Source organism: Myiozetetes cayanensis, unplaced genomic scaffold (assembly GCF_022539395.1).
Source record: "Myiozetetes cayanensis isolate MyiCay16 unplaced genomic scaffold, myiCay2020 scf18, whole genome shotgun sequence".
In the NCBI taxonomy this organism is placed as follows: domain Eukaryota; kingdom Metazoa; phylum Chordata; class Aves; order Passeriformes; family Tyrannidae; genus Myiozetetes; species Myiozetetes cayanensis.
The window spans coordinates 2,768,487-2,780,686 of NW_026087389.1; the positions used below are offsets into that span (position 1 = coordinate 2,768,487).

General features: G+C 42.1%; 1 protein-coding gene across 7 annotated transcripts in view; it reads right to left on the minus strand.

Moving 5' to 3' along the window:
• The window catches only part of CHL1 (cell adhesion molecule L1 like), a 128,490-nt gene that overhangs the window by 91,267 nt on the left and 25,023 nt on the right, over nucleotides 1-12,200 (minus strand). For 6 of the 7 annotated variants that reach the window (XR_007628645.1, XM_050312698.1, XM_050312701.1 and 3 more), the window contains exon 2: nucleotides 7,329-7,409. The exons of the other annotated variant lie outside the window; for it this stretch is intronic. The gene's annotated coding sequence lies outside the window, so the exon portion shown is untranslated. The remainder of the gene's footprint in view (nucleotides 1-7,328; nucleotides 7,410-12,200) is intronic. 7 annotated transcript variants of the gene reach the window in all.

The following is a 12,200-nucleotide window of genomic DNA, read 5'->3' on the forward strand; positions in this document are numbered from 1 at the left end:
CAAATTCAGCATGGATTCCACCTGTCTTGGGGACACAACCTTTGCCATTGGCATGGGAAACCATTGCAGTGCTATTGAGCCATAAGGCTCTAAAACTCCCAGTGCACCCCAGCTTAGGAGACACTTCCAGTTTAAGCCTTCCCACCCCTCAAAGCCACGTGTGTTGGATGCCTCAGCTGCCAAAACACCAACTCCTCCTCCTCCCTGTCAGCCCCACTGCTGTCGGACTGGAGATGCTCCACCTCAGAGGGACTGACCAGGACCTGCTGCTGGAGCAGGACAGTCCCACAGCACAAGGATCAGATGCCAGGAGAACAAAAAAGGGAAGGAAATGCAATGGGAGAGGGTAACCACAGCCACAGTGCACTTATAAAAACAATAACAATGCTGTCTGGTTAACAGACTCTCAAGATAATTCATTTTAAGCAGGAGCTTGGACCACAAGCTGAGCAGAGAGCTTAAGCCTGTGTTGGGTAAGGCACAGCTGAATAAGTCATTGAGGATTAAATCCTTTTGAAATAATTCAGGTATCTGCTGAAGTTCTCTTTAAACTACCAGTAATTATTTTTTAGCACTGTCTGGGAATGGCTGAGGTCCCAGAGGGTTAGGGATGGTCAAACAGAACAGCTATTTTTAGGAATGGGAAAAGGGAAGCCTACATAGTCTGGTTTCAGATCACTGGAAGACCCAGGAACAAGTGATAAAACAATGAAATTGTAAGCACTCACAGGAACATAAAGTGAGAAGAAACTGCCAAGATGTATTTGTGGAGAACTAATCGAGTCAACCCAACCTTCTTGGTTTTTAAATCAGGATAATTACCCTATCATAGGAGACAATCAGATGGGATACATTTTGAACAGATATATTCCTCTATCACAGCAAGGCAGATTTACCAACTTCTGAGCTTAGACTGACAAAAAACACACTCAAAGAACAGTTTTCAATAGTTCACTTCCACTTTGAGGGAACACATCAGGTGTGTTTGACTTGATCCCATATTTTCATGAGTGGCTTAGGTCACAGGCAGTGGGGGGGATCCACCAGCACTCTGAGTGACAGCACTGACAACCCAAATTATTTGAAAAAAAAATCTGAGATCGTGGAGATAAATTAATAAAAAGATATTCAAAGTCCTACCTATTTTGGAAGTAATCAAGGGCAAGATTTGAAACGTGGTTTTGGAAGGGCAGCAGTACAGTGAGGACAGAGAGGCTGGAAAGGATAAAACCTAAACATGAGTCAGCACAGCTCTGCTGCCAGAGACAAGTGGTGTTTGGGGAAATATTAACAGATGTTAACCACAGGACACAGGAGGTAATTATTCATATGAGATTTAGAAAACATGACCTAGAAAGAAGGATATCTGCTCCCTCTATAAAGAGAGAGGGCTGAAAATGAGACATGGCAGCAATATCCCAACACATTACGGGGTTTAATTAAGAAAGCCACGCTCAGTTGTACTTTGTGGACACGAGCAGTGGCTGCCTTAATTCACAGAGAGGAAAATTAAGGACAGATAGTGTGAAAAGCTTTCTGAGCTATGGAGATAGTTAATCATTTCAATGCATTATCTCCAAGAAGGCTGCTCTGACCTATTGCTGGAAGCTTCTAAAGTGACCTTGACACAACCCCCTCTCCTGAGGCAGGATGTGAAGTGGGGTCCAGTGGGCTGAGCTGGTTGACCCCTTAGGATGTTGTGTCAGATTTGCATTCTGACATGTATTATTTTTAGTGTCAAAACCCAAGAAATAACATCATATAGAAACATTATCTCCTCTGAAAAAGGAATCATTTCATTTTGTACAAGTGAAAGGTGCTACCCATCACAGCACAGCTTTATATTATCTTTCTTTTCCAATTCATATTAAATGCTGGCAAGGCAGGTCAAATATGTGCAATAAGTTGTCCATATTTGAGAAATTTCAAAGAAGCTGTCCCTAAAGGCACCTCTTTATCCCAGTGCTCCCAGATTTATCTTTTCCTGAGAAATGCAGTCAAATAAAACCAAATAGGAAAAGCTCCCTTGTTACACTTCCAACACTCCTGTACATATTGGTTTCTTCATGTGGTCTACTCCATTTTATCTTCAAGAAAAAGCCATTCAAGAGGTGGTGTGTAATATAATTCCTTCATTGTGATGTTTGTATTACATATCCTTACTCATTTTTTTCTTAATTTACTATGTATTTGGTAGTATTTTGCAGTAAAGCTTATTTCAGCATCCAAGTAGAATTTTGTATTTCAATTTACTGAAGTAACACGTGAGCTTTGCTGCTGCTGAATTTATTTTAACTCTGTATTTTTATGTGATTTTATTAACTCATTTATATAAAACTGGATTACACTTTATTACCAATCTATTTTCTCTGTGTCTACAAGTGTATAGTAATATAGCAGATAAATTTGAAATAATAGGAATAACAAAAGTAGTATTATGCACAATTATAGCTGGTAGCACCCAAAATCAGACACCCTTAATAACAAATGACAATATTATATAAAAGAAATACCGTCTGAAAACCGATTTTGCACGGTGTATTAAAGACTTGATGGCTCAGGAGATGGGCAATAGAATAAAAAGCCTTTTATCTCAAGGTCATCAATTCAAATACAAGTCAGACTGATAGCAACTGAAAGCCATTTGATGGCAGTGCTAATGAACCCAGTCTTGTTACTGGAAATTTAAGAACCAGCTTAACATTTAGGCCTTTCTCCTGGCCCTGACACAGCCAGCCCAGAAGTCCCAGAGGGTGTGAGGAGCAGATCCAGCTCAGCAGGTAGAGCTTTATTTCCCTCGTTATCCACTGCCAGCCCCAGGCTGTGTCCCTGTTTTAGCAGCTTCCTACCAGGTACCTGCTCTGTTCCAAAATGCAACAGCAGTGCTGTGCCTTTTATTGCTTGGAAAGTTTGAAAAATAGGGCTGGGCTTTCAGCAAGTGCCCACTTCAGATGATGCAAAGGCAACACCCTGAGCTGTAACAATTCCATGTATTAATGCATCACTTTTATTTGATATCTTACTATTTTTCTGACACGTCTCAAATAATATGCCAAAGTCAATGAAGTGGGAAAGAAAAGAATCCCTGTGCAAACTCCAGCAACTGCTCAGCTGCTCTCACACCAGCCAGCAAATAAAGCAAAGCACATATTGCATGACTTGACAAGCAAACTCCAGGTCTTCTCAAATAAAATCCCTGTCTGATTTCCTTTATTCTGTTATAATACCCACACAATTTACTGCTGGCTCTGGTATTAACATGATGCAAAGCACTGATAAGAAACCCATTGATGCTGTCCTTTTTATGCTGAATGAGATTTTTATTAAAGAAAAACCAATAAGAACAACCAATCGCTAGATATGAATTTTCAACTGTTCTCCAAAAAAAAAAAAAAAAAAAAAAGGCATCCCAGAAGGAATTTGTTTTCACATCTTACACAGGCAAAGCTCAGGGTTTGCACATGCAAATCAACACACAGTGTTGGGGGACACACAGAAGCATCAGAGGGATAAATAATCATATATTGATCAATCTGGTCTAGGGGAAGGTGTCCCTGCCCATGGCAGGGGGTTGGAATGAGGAGGTCCCTTCCAAACCAAACCACTCTAAGATTCTACAGTAACAGGGTAAGTGTTCTTACAATCTCTAATTGGAACACACAGATTCATTTTTGGATTGAGGCACCCTGACAACCTCTCCAGGTCCCTTCCAGTATCAATTATTTTAAGATGCTAAAAATCAGCCCCCTCACGACTCATGGAAACTCCATCTTCAGTAGTGCCTGGGTTTAGGGGAGCTGTTTGGGTTTTCAGAACTGACTAATGGATTCATTTTAAAGGTACCCAGGTGCCTGAAGATGCAGTTTACAACCAGCTTGGGTTTATGATGTCTGGAAAGCCAATTCCCTTAATGCAATTTTTCCCCAATGCAATAACCATTAGAAACTCAGCCCTTACCCAGGGGAGACAGCAGAAATCCCCAAATTCTCACTTTTCTGCTGAAGCTATGCCTCAGCACCTACACTCCCTTAACTAAAACCCTGTGGATGCATTTTGGTGCTGAACTTGATAATTTATTCCTAAATCCTGATAATCTCATGATATTTATAACCCTCAGCTGAGTGGGAGCAAAACCTTCAATTTTATGGAAGATCTCCAGATGGAATCCCAGAATGGTTTGGGTTGGAAAGGACCTTAAAGCCCATCCAGTCCCAGCTCCTGCCATGGGCAGGGACACCTTCCACCAGCCCAGGTTGCTCCAAGCCCCGTCCAACCTGGCCTTGGACACTTCCAGGGATGGGGCAGCCACAGCTTCTCTGGGCACCCTGTGCCAGGGCCTCCCCACCCTCACAGGGAAGGATTCCTTCCTAAAATCCAATCTAAACCTATTCTCTGTCAGTTTGAGGCCATATAAATGTATGTTAGAGGCCATACAAATTTTGGATCCTCCATCAACCCAAGACGTGCAGCCTCCAAAACTGGATTGCCAACTCAGGTTTCCCTTCTAAGTGGTCAGGGTTTACCAACTCTGATTACCTGAGGTGAAAACTAGAGATCACTTTGATTCCCCCCTGGCTTGCAACACCAAATGGCCCTACTTACTTCGTGTCTATCCAGAAAACTTACTGTCAAAAATACAGAAATACGGATTTAAGTGGATTTTGGAGTGTGGAAAAATCCCAAATCCATCAGTTAAGGGCATTAGCTCATGTGACACACCTCAGTGAAGTCAATTTTCAAGGATAAGCGTGTGACAAGCTGACTGGAGGAATTCTCCTTTAATGCATTATTAATTCATTTATTATTACAGTTATTATAATCTTTATGCAGGGCACTGAAGTTCAATTTGTTCTATACGAGCTAATGTTTTTAATGAGCCCTTTCTTCTCCTCAGGATGGGAGCTTCCTTAACCACTTATTTAGCTTTTAAGCACGTAGAAAATGACATGATGATGTACCCTCCTCATAAATACAGCCTCCCATATCATGCCCTGAATTTTAAATGAAAAGAAATGATTACTAACTTTCACGTTGCCAAATATCTTTTTGAAAGGTAATAAGACTCATGAGCTCTAAATATAGGAACTTCACCACACAATAGAAATCTTAATTACGATTCCTCTCTCTGACAAAGAGGAGAAAATGCATTCAAATAAAAGGACCCTGTGTAAGTAAATGCAGCTCTTTGTGGGGCAGACACTGGGGCACAGATTAACTTGAGTCTGAAGCCCCATCTGAATGGCTTTGGGTTCATTCTCTGGTCACGAAGGGCAAGGAGGTCACGAGGCTGAGCCCTGCCCCGAGAAACTGGTTCAGGCGGGGAGGAAACAGCACATTAAGCAGAAAATTGGGAGTGCTTAAAGTTGGGAAGCAACGGGAGGAAAACCTTTCCAAAGCTCCACACGGCTGTCAAGGCACCCAAGCACCCAGCTGGCTGGGAAGGCAGCAGCACTTGGTGACCTCTCCTGCCAAGGGAGAGGGTCAAGGTGTTTAAAAACCACGTGGATGTGGCACCTGGGGACGTGGGTTAGTGGTGGCCTTGGCAGTGCTGGGGAATGGTTGGATTTGATGACCTTAAAGGTCTCTTCCAACCCAAATGATTCTGGGATTCTCTATAGAAAGCTGCTCGAGTCTGCACTTGGAATGTTATCCCTTCGTCTCCAGTATTCCCCCTCGAACAGCTCCAGCCCATGGGATGCTCTTACAGAAAATACAGAAGATTTTGGGGGATAAGAGGTAGGAGAAGGTTTTTGGGGGATACATGAGAAGGTTTTGGGGGTGCATAAGAAGAAACAAGACAGATTGTCCCCTAAAAAGAGCCGAGCAAGTCTTTATTCTCCTCTCGTCCCGCATACCTAAAAAATATCCATGGTGACCTTTCCAGATGGCTGGGCTTGAAAGAGGGAAAGTTTATAAACTGACTTACAGACTGACAAGAAAGTGAACTTTTCAGGGCGGAGCTGCCCTTGCAAAGGGATAAATGAAAATATAATCAGCTTTTATGGCGATCTGGAATCACAAAGCAGCTGAATCCCTCTGCCTGATTAGTTTAGCAGAAATTAGTGAATTATTTCCTACTTGAAACAAGCACTGGGTATAAGGGAATAATCAATTTATCAGTGGGAATAATAGAAGAATAAAAATAATAAAAAAGAGCACTATTCAGAGACTACATTTTATCAATGACTTTCTCTTTCTGAATTTTACAGAGCACGAAAGTTCACAAAATGAAATTCAGCAGCAGATACATAAGATGTTCTCAGCCCTGCTCTCTGCAGCAGTCAAGGCCACGAGCAGGATATAGAAAATCCTAATAAATGGTAGCTCAGAAGAAAGTTATAGTGTAAATAATTCCCATTATAGGCAGATCTTTGGCCTTAGAGCTCCCATTAATATAAGTTAATGGGAAATGCATATATTGGTAGCAGAGACTCCCTTTTCACCAGCCACAAACAGAAACAGAACACAGAATTATAGAAAGGGTTTTTTTCCTGAATAGGATTTAAAACATAAATAAATAAACAGACAGAAATCCCTTGCCAGTGTGATTATTTCCTCCAAGCACATCTCGCTCCAGGAAGGGTCCACAGGCTCTAAAATCCCCTGGTAACAAACTGTCCTAGGGAAGTCCAAGCCATAAATAACTCCAGGACTCCAAACCCTTTTTACCCTGCTGAACAGTGGTTGGCAAGGCCACCACCAAGGTCCTGCTCTTCTGCTATTTCTCTTCCACATGCCCAAATTTAAAGAAATTCAAGGTCCATCTCCCACTGTGGATCCAACCCTCAAGTGTTTGGGGTAACTCACTGTCCCTATAAACCACCTCCACCAGCTGCTGGGGAGCAGAATGGGAGACTGACCTTGAAACAATCAGAATAAAATCATTACAGAATCTTTTTATTTAGAATTGAGGGTTTTTTTTAAATGTAAAATCACAATTTCCTCACCATCAGTTGCTACAACAGGATAAAGCCTGGCTTAGGGCTCGGCTACACACACAGTAACAAGTGACTGCTTGACTTGGAAAGAGAAGACAAACAAGCTCCATCTGACCTCAGAGAGCTTTCAGGCTTTGAAATCATGTCTGCATTCTTCAGGGAATTAAAATCACGTGGCATTACTCCAGAACACACTCACATGCACAAACAGATGTACACACACACACGTTTATGCCTTTATAGAGGGAATATTAAAGACAAAAATGGTAACAAAGGGGTCCAAAATGGTTACAATGACTTTAACTGTTATGATTCAGAGGTGGAGGTAAATAAAATCCACATCCAAACCACAAATATTTAGTTTTAAAGAATAAAATATGCATTTCTAACCAGTACATGCAGCTGCTTCCTCATCAGTGCATGGTCAGTTTGTAGTTTTACATCTGAGTGGTTGTCCCCACTTTACTGCATCTGGAGAGAAAGACAAATTTGGGATTTGATAAATGGGATGTCACATGTTGAATTTATCTGAAACCAGCATCTTTATCAGTACAATTCCTTTGCTTTATTTTTTTTCCTCTCTGTATCACTGAGTTTATGACTGATCTCATTTTCCTTGCCCTTCATTTAACTGGAAAAGGACAGCTTTTTCTATATTTGAATAACAGAAGCAACATACCCCATGGAATAGAAAAAAAAAATGGGCTGAAGTGAGAAAATCTGATTCTTATTCTAAATCTGGTTTGTGACCTTGGAAGGAGTCACTTCTCTGCACCTCCACTTCCCCTCTGTTTCTTTGCCTTTCTTGTCTACTCCCATTACAAGCTTTCTAAAGCCTGTTAAGTGTTTATATAGCACCAAAAGATAAGATTCAGCTTTCTTTGGAATCAAGAGATAACACAAAACCAGAAACAATAAATCTTATCAACCACCACTTACATTATCACTCTCCTAGTAGTCCACTATTGTGAAACACATTTCAAAATGATTTTTAATAGTTCCTCCCCTTCCAAATTACAGAAAAAATAAAAAAGGCTCATGAAAGGAAATTGTGTTCAAGGGGAAACAGATCCCTTAATCTTTTTATTACAGTGTATTCCACCTGTTTTAAACACATTGACCAAGAGTTGCATTTCTGTGTCGACCTCTCTATGACACACCCTTGCTGTTGGCCTGGCACCTCGATATTCCCACCCACAGGTGGGTCACAGGATGTTCTCCTACGTGCTGGAAGCAGGAAAGCCGAGGGGAAGACTGGGGAGCTCCAAAATCACTTTTCCTGCTCTCCCAAAAGAGAGAACACACACACACACACTGTGTAAATTCCAGGCCAACTCCTACGTCGACAAGGAGAAAGAGGAGCACACAGGCAAATTTTGGTCTCTTTTTACCTTTGTGGGTCACCTTTAAAAGTGATTTTCTTTCCAGCCCCTCTGTATGAATGACAAGATATTCAGTGAGGCGTCTTAGGGGAAAAGAAGTGATAAAGAGGAATCCAGCTAACCTATTTTCTTTCTTGTCACTACTTGATAATCTCTTTATCTGATCTCATCTCACCAGTTGCAGACAGACTTATTTCCCCACGGACAGACCCAATCCTTCCTCCAAAGTGCACAAGTGAACAGGCACCTCCTTTCCCACAGTGTTTGAAATTCATATTGTAACGTCCCCCTGATCTTTTGGGGTACCTGTGGGCAGATTCAGCACACACAGATGCAAACATATAGGATGTACATGCTTTAGTCTTTCAAATAGTTCCTGTGGTCAGGGGCACACAGAGAACATTTGCATGAACCTCCCCATCAATAGCAGTCTGCAATTTCACTGAAACACAATTCACTGGCACATATATTTTAAATTTCAGCCCCTCTGTCAATAAATTATGGTTTCTGGTGTGAACAGAAACCATTTTCTAAAGCTACGCAGTGATTTAGGAACCTCAATTCTATTTTCAGCTGCACCTCAATCCTTCTTGACTTGTATTGAGGCTTTAGCTTAGAAATGTTTGCTCTCCTGCTGGCAACACACTCAGCCTTTCAGAGGGCCTTTACCTCCACAAAGTAATGTGACTGCAATTTGTAATGCCAAATGCAAATTTGCTTGATCAAACAGCCCGTGCCAGCTGGGCACAGCCCAACAAAGCTGTGGCAGCCTGGGCCAAGCTTTGCAAGACATGCCTGGGCTGGAAAACAGAGCAAACCCAATCCCAGTCCCACGCACAGACACCAGGGCTGCGAAGGGGAGTGGGAAAATCCTTATGCTGGGAATCAGTGCAGAGCAGGCCATTTGCAGGATTTCAGTTTATCACAGCACTGGATTCAGAGAGTTCAAGGCAAGATGCTGTTATTACATCAGGTCTAGACTTCCTGCCATTACATTTCCCCCAGTTATCTCTATATTAAGGCAATTCCCTTGTAACTGATTAAAAAGTATCCTCCAAATAAAAAAATCTCCTTTTTATTTAGAGACATGGTGGGGGGGGGGGAGGAATTCAACATTATTTTAATCAGATTCTATTTGTATGTCCCCCTTCTTCTCCTATTTTTTAATCTATCTCCAAAATCACAGCAGAGAATAGTAACTCACATGCTTTATAGCCTGAATTCATTTTAATCAGCTGTCTCCTATCTTTACCAGCTGTTTGTCTGCTTCTCCCATTTATGCTGTGCATCTTGGACTTATCGATCTAGTAAGCTTTAAATTACAGCTATCCATGAGAAAAAAAAAAAAAGGCAGGAGGAGGCAAACTACAACAGGAGAGACCAGAGCTGATAAAGGATTTCTGAAGGGCTACTCATTTCTGCTAAAAGAAAATCTTAATGGCATTTCCCAGAGAGAAGGTCTGTGGGGCTGAAGTTATCAGTGGACTGTCCAGACAGAGGAGGGGCAAATAGAGCTCACACAGGTTGGAGGAAAGGATTTATACCAAAAACACTTCCAGTGGAAAGTGTAGGAAAACCTGCTCCTGACAACATGAGTCGCCTGCTGAAGGTTATCCAGCGTTTTGCCCAAGTCTCTTCTGTAACATGAAGATAAAATAACAACTCAGAGGTCTCTGCCCCAGGTGCTCCTGTTGGAAGGAAAGCACCATCATTCCTCCTGTGCAACAGGCACAGCCAGCCCTTGCTTCCCTAGCTCAGGTAAATGGCTCTAGCTACAGCAAGATACTTCAGTTTAAAAATCAACTTATTTCACAAAGGGATTGCTGATACCATGTAAGTCTTAATGAGAAAACCCATCTCCCACTCTAGGCTTAAAACTCAACCTCTTGTTTGGTTTGTGTTTTCAAGGTAAAAAACTGCAACCTTACAAACTGGGATTTATGATGACTGTCCTAGAAACCCTGTGGCCTGAATCGAAGGTAGGTGCCCTGGTCTTATAAATCTATTGGGATGAGAAATTAAAATATGATCCCTTTCCTCTGTGGGTGTGTCTGGATACCCAGTGCTGCTTTCTGCTCTACCAAGGCATTTCATTGTTGTGATGTGCCACAAGTGCAGCCACTTTGCTCTTTCAATTTTCCAAAAGGTTAGAGGGAGCTGACAGATTTCTAAGAGAGGGAATGCAGTTCATGCTTTGATTCACTCGCTGAATTTGACACCGTGTTGCAGCTCAGTTGCTGTGGTGCAGAGCAGGAGGGCACAAAGGTGGCTTTAAGACATCTCTGCTCCCTGTGTTGAGCTGCCCAGGGGCTGCCTGCTCTCTAAGCAGAACCAGGAGCAAATGCTGAGCCAGGATTAGGTCTGGCATGACCTGCTGCCTCTGGCCATGCCACAGATGGCACAGGCAGCTTCCCAGGCTCCCCCAGCTCCTGATGGCAGGGGAAGAGCAAACAGGCAGGGATGAGTGGTGCCTGCTGCAATGTGACCTTCACATCTCATCCATCCATTTCTCCCTAACAAATCCAACTGATGAAGTAAAAAATTCTGAGTCGCTCTGAAAAATGAGAAACTCAATATTGGAGTGTCACTTGAACTGTGCCTGCTACAGATCCCCACAACACAGAGCAAGATAAGACATAGATTTGGCCCAGAGGACTTGACAAAGCAGAGTGGTATCAAAAGCAGGGAATGCTGCCCAGGATGGAGCTCTGGCAGTGCTTTGGATGCTCCTGAAGCCAATCCACTCCTGCAGAGCTGAGCTCTGCACATCAAACCTTCCGAGACCCAGCTCTGCCCTGCAGTGCAGACCATGAAGGTTGATCCTATTTCGGTGACACGTGGGTGGCAAAGGGATGAAAGGACCCCAAATCCCAGCACTCAGGCCTGGGCAGTGTTTCCATCAGCTCCAGCACCACTGCCAGTGAGGAATAAGCTCCACTTGTGCCTATTAACAGCAGGTTTTTGGAGCAGGAAGTTTTTTCAGGCAATAAAAAGATGCATTAACCAGCTCAGAAAACAGCACAGGATGAAATGGATAAACTGCCACAGCAAAAGGTCAATGTCCTTACGGCTTATGGATCCCACATAGGTGAAAAATGTGCTAAAGGGAGTATTTACAGTGATATCTTCAAAATTAATACCAAGCAAATGAAATTAAGATGAGTTGAGAAAAAAAGAGCAAGAGAGAAAAGAACCTCTTTAATAGAGAAACAAACATTTTAAGTCTAATTTTACCCATGTGCATTATGAATACAAGCCAGTGTGCTGAGAAGAGTCAACACAACAGTTTTCCATTTCTTAAATAATATGATTATTTTCTTTTCAGCAACAGTAGAATACAGTAATTTTACAGGAATAACATTAAGCAGTCTAGTTTAGTAGACTTTTGCCAATATTTCAGTTTTCCCACTAGGAAATGTGTTCCTGGTCTGCCTCATATTTAGAATAAGGTGGCTCCATTAGACCAAGCAGAGTGTTACAAGTTGCTCAAATATCTGTTTATTTATTACTAAAAGAATATCAGAACATGAAGAGAGCCTTGAAATACTAATCATAGCTGTCTAGGACCATCACATGATGCGAGCCAACAATTCCTGTGATTTACTGTGCCAATAAAAGAAGGCAGCCGTGAACATTTTTGTAAATCAAGTCTATTGGGCCAGATTTTGCTCCTTGATTACTCAGGCATAAGAAACGTTATAGCACTTTACCAGTACATAATTCAGGTGATGAATTTAATAATATGGATAGGCAGCATTAAAAGCTGTTCTAATGTTTACCAGAGGGAAATCACCTTGGCTCCTACTAACACACAAAGGCTCACGCTCACACATGCACACACACTCTCTCTCTGAGGCTTGTCAGGCCAGCAGAGCCATTT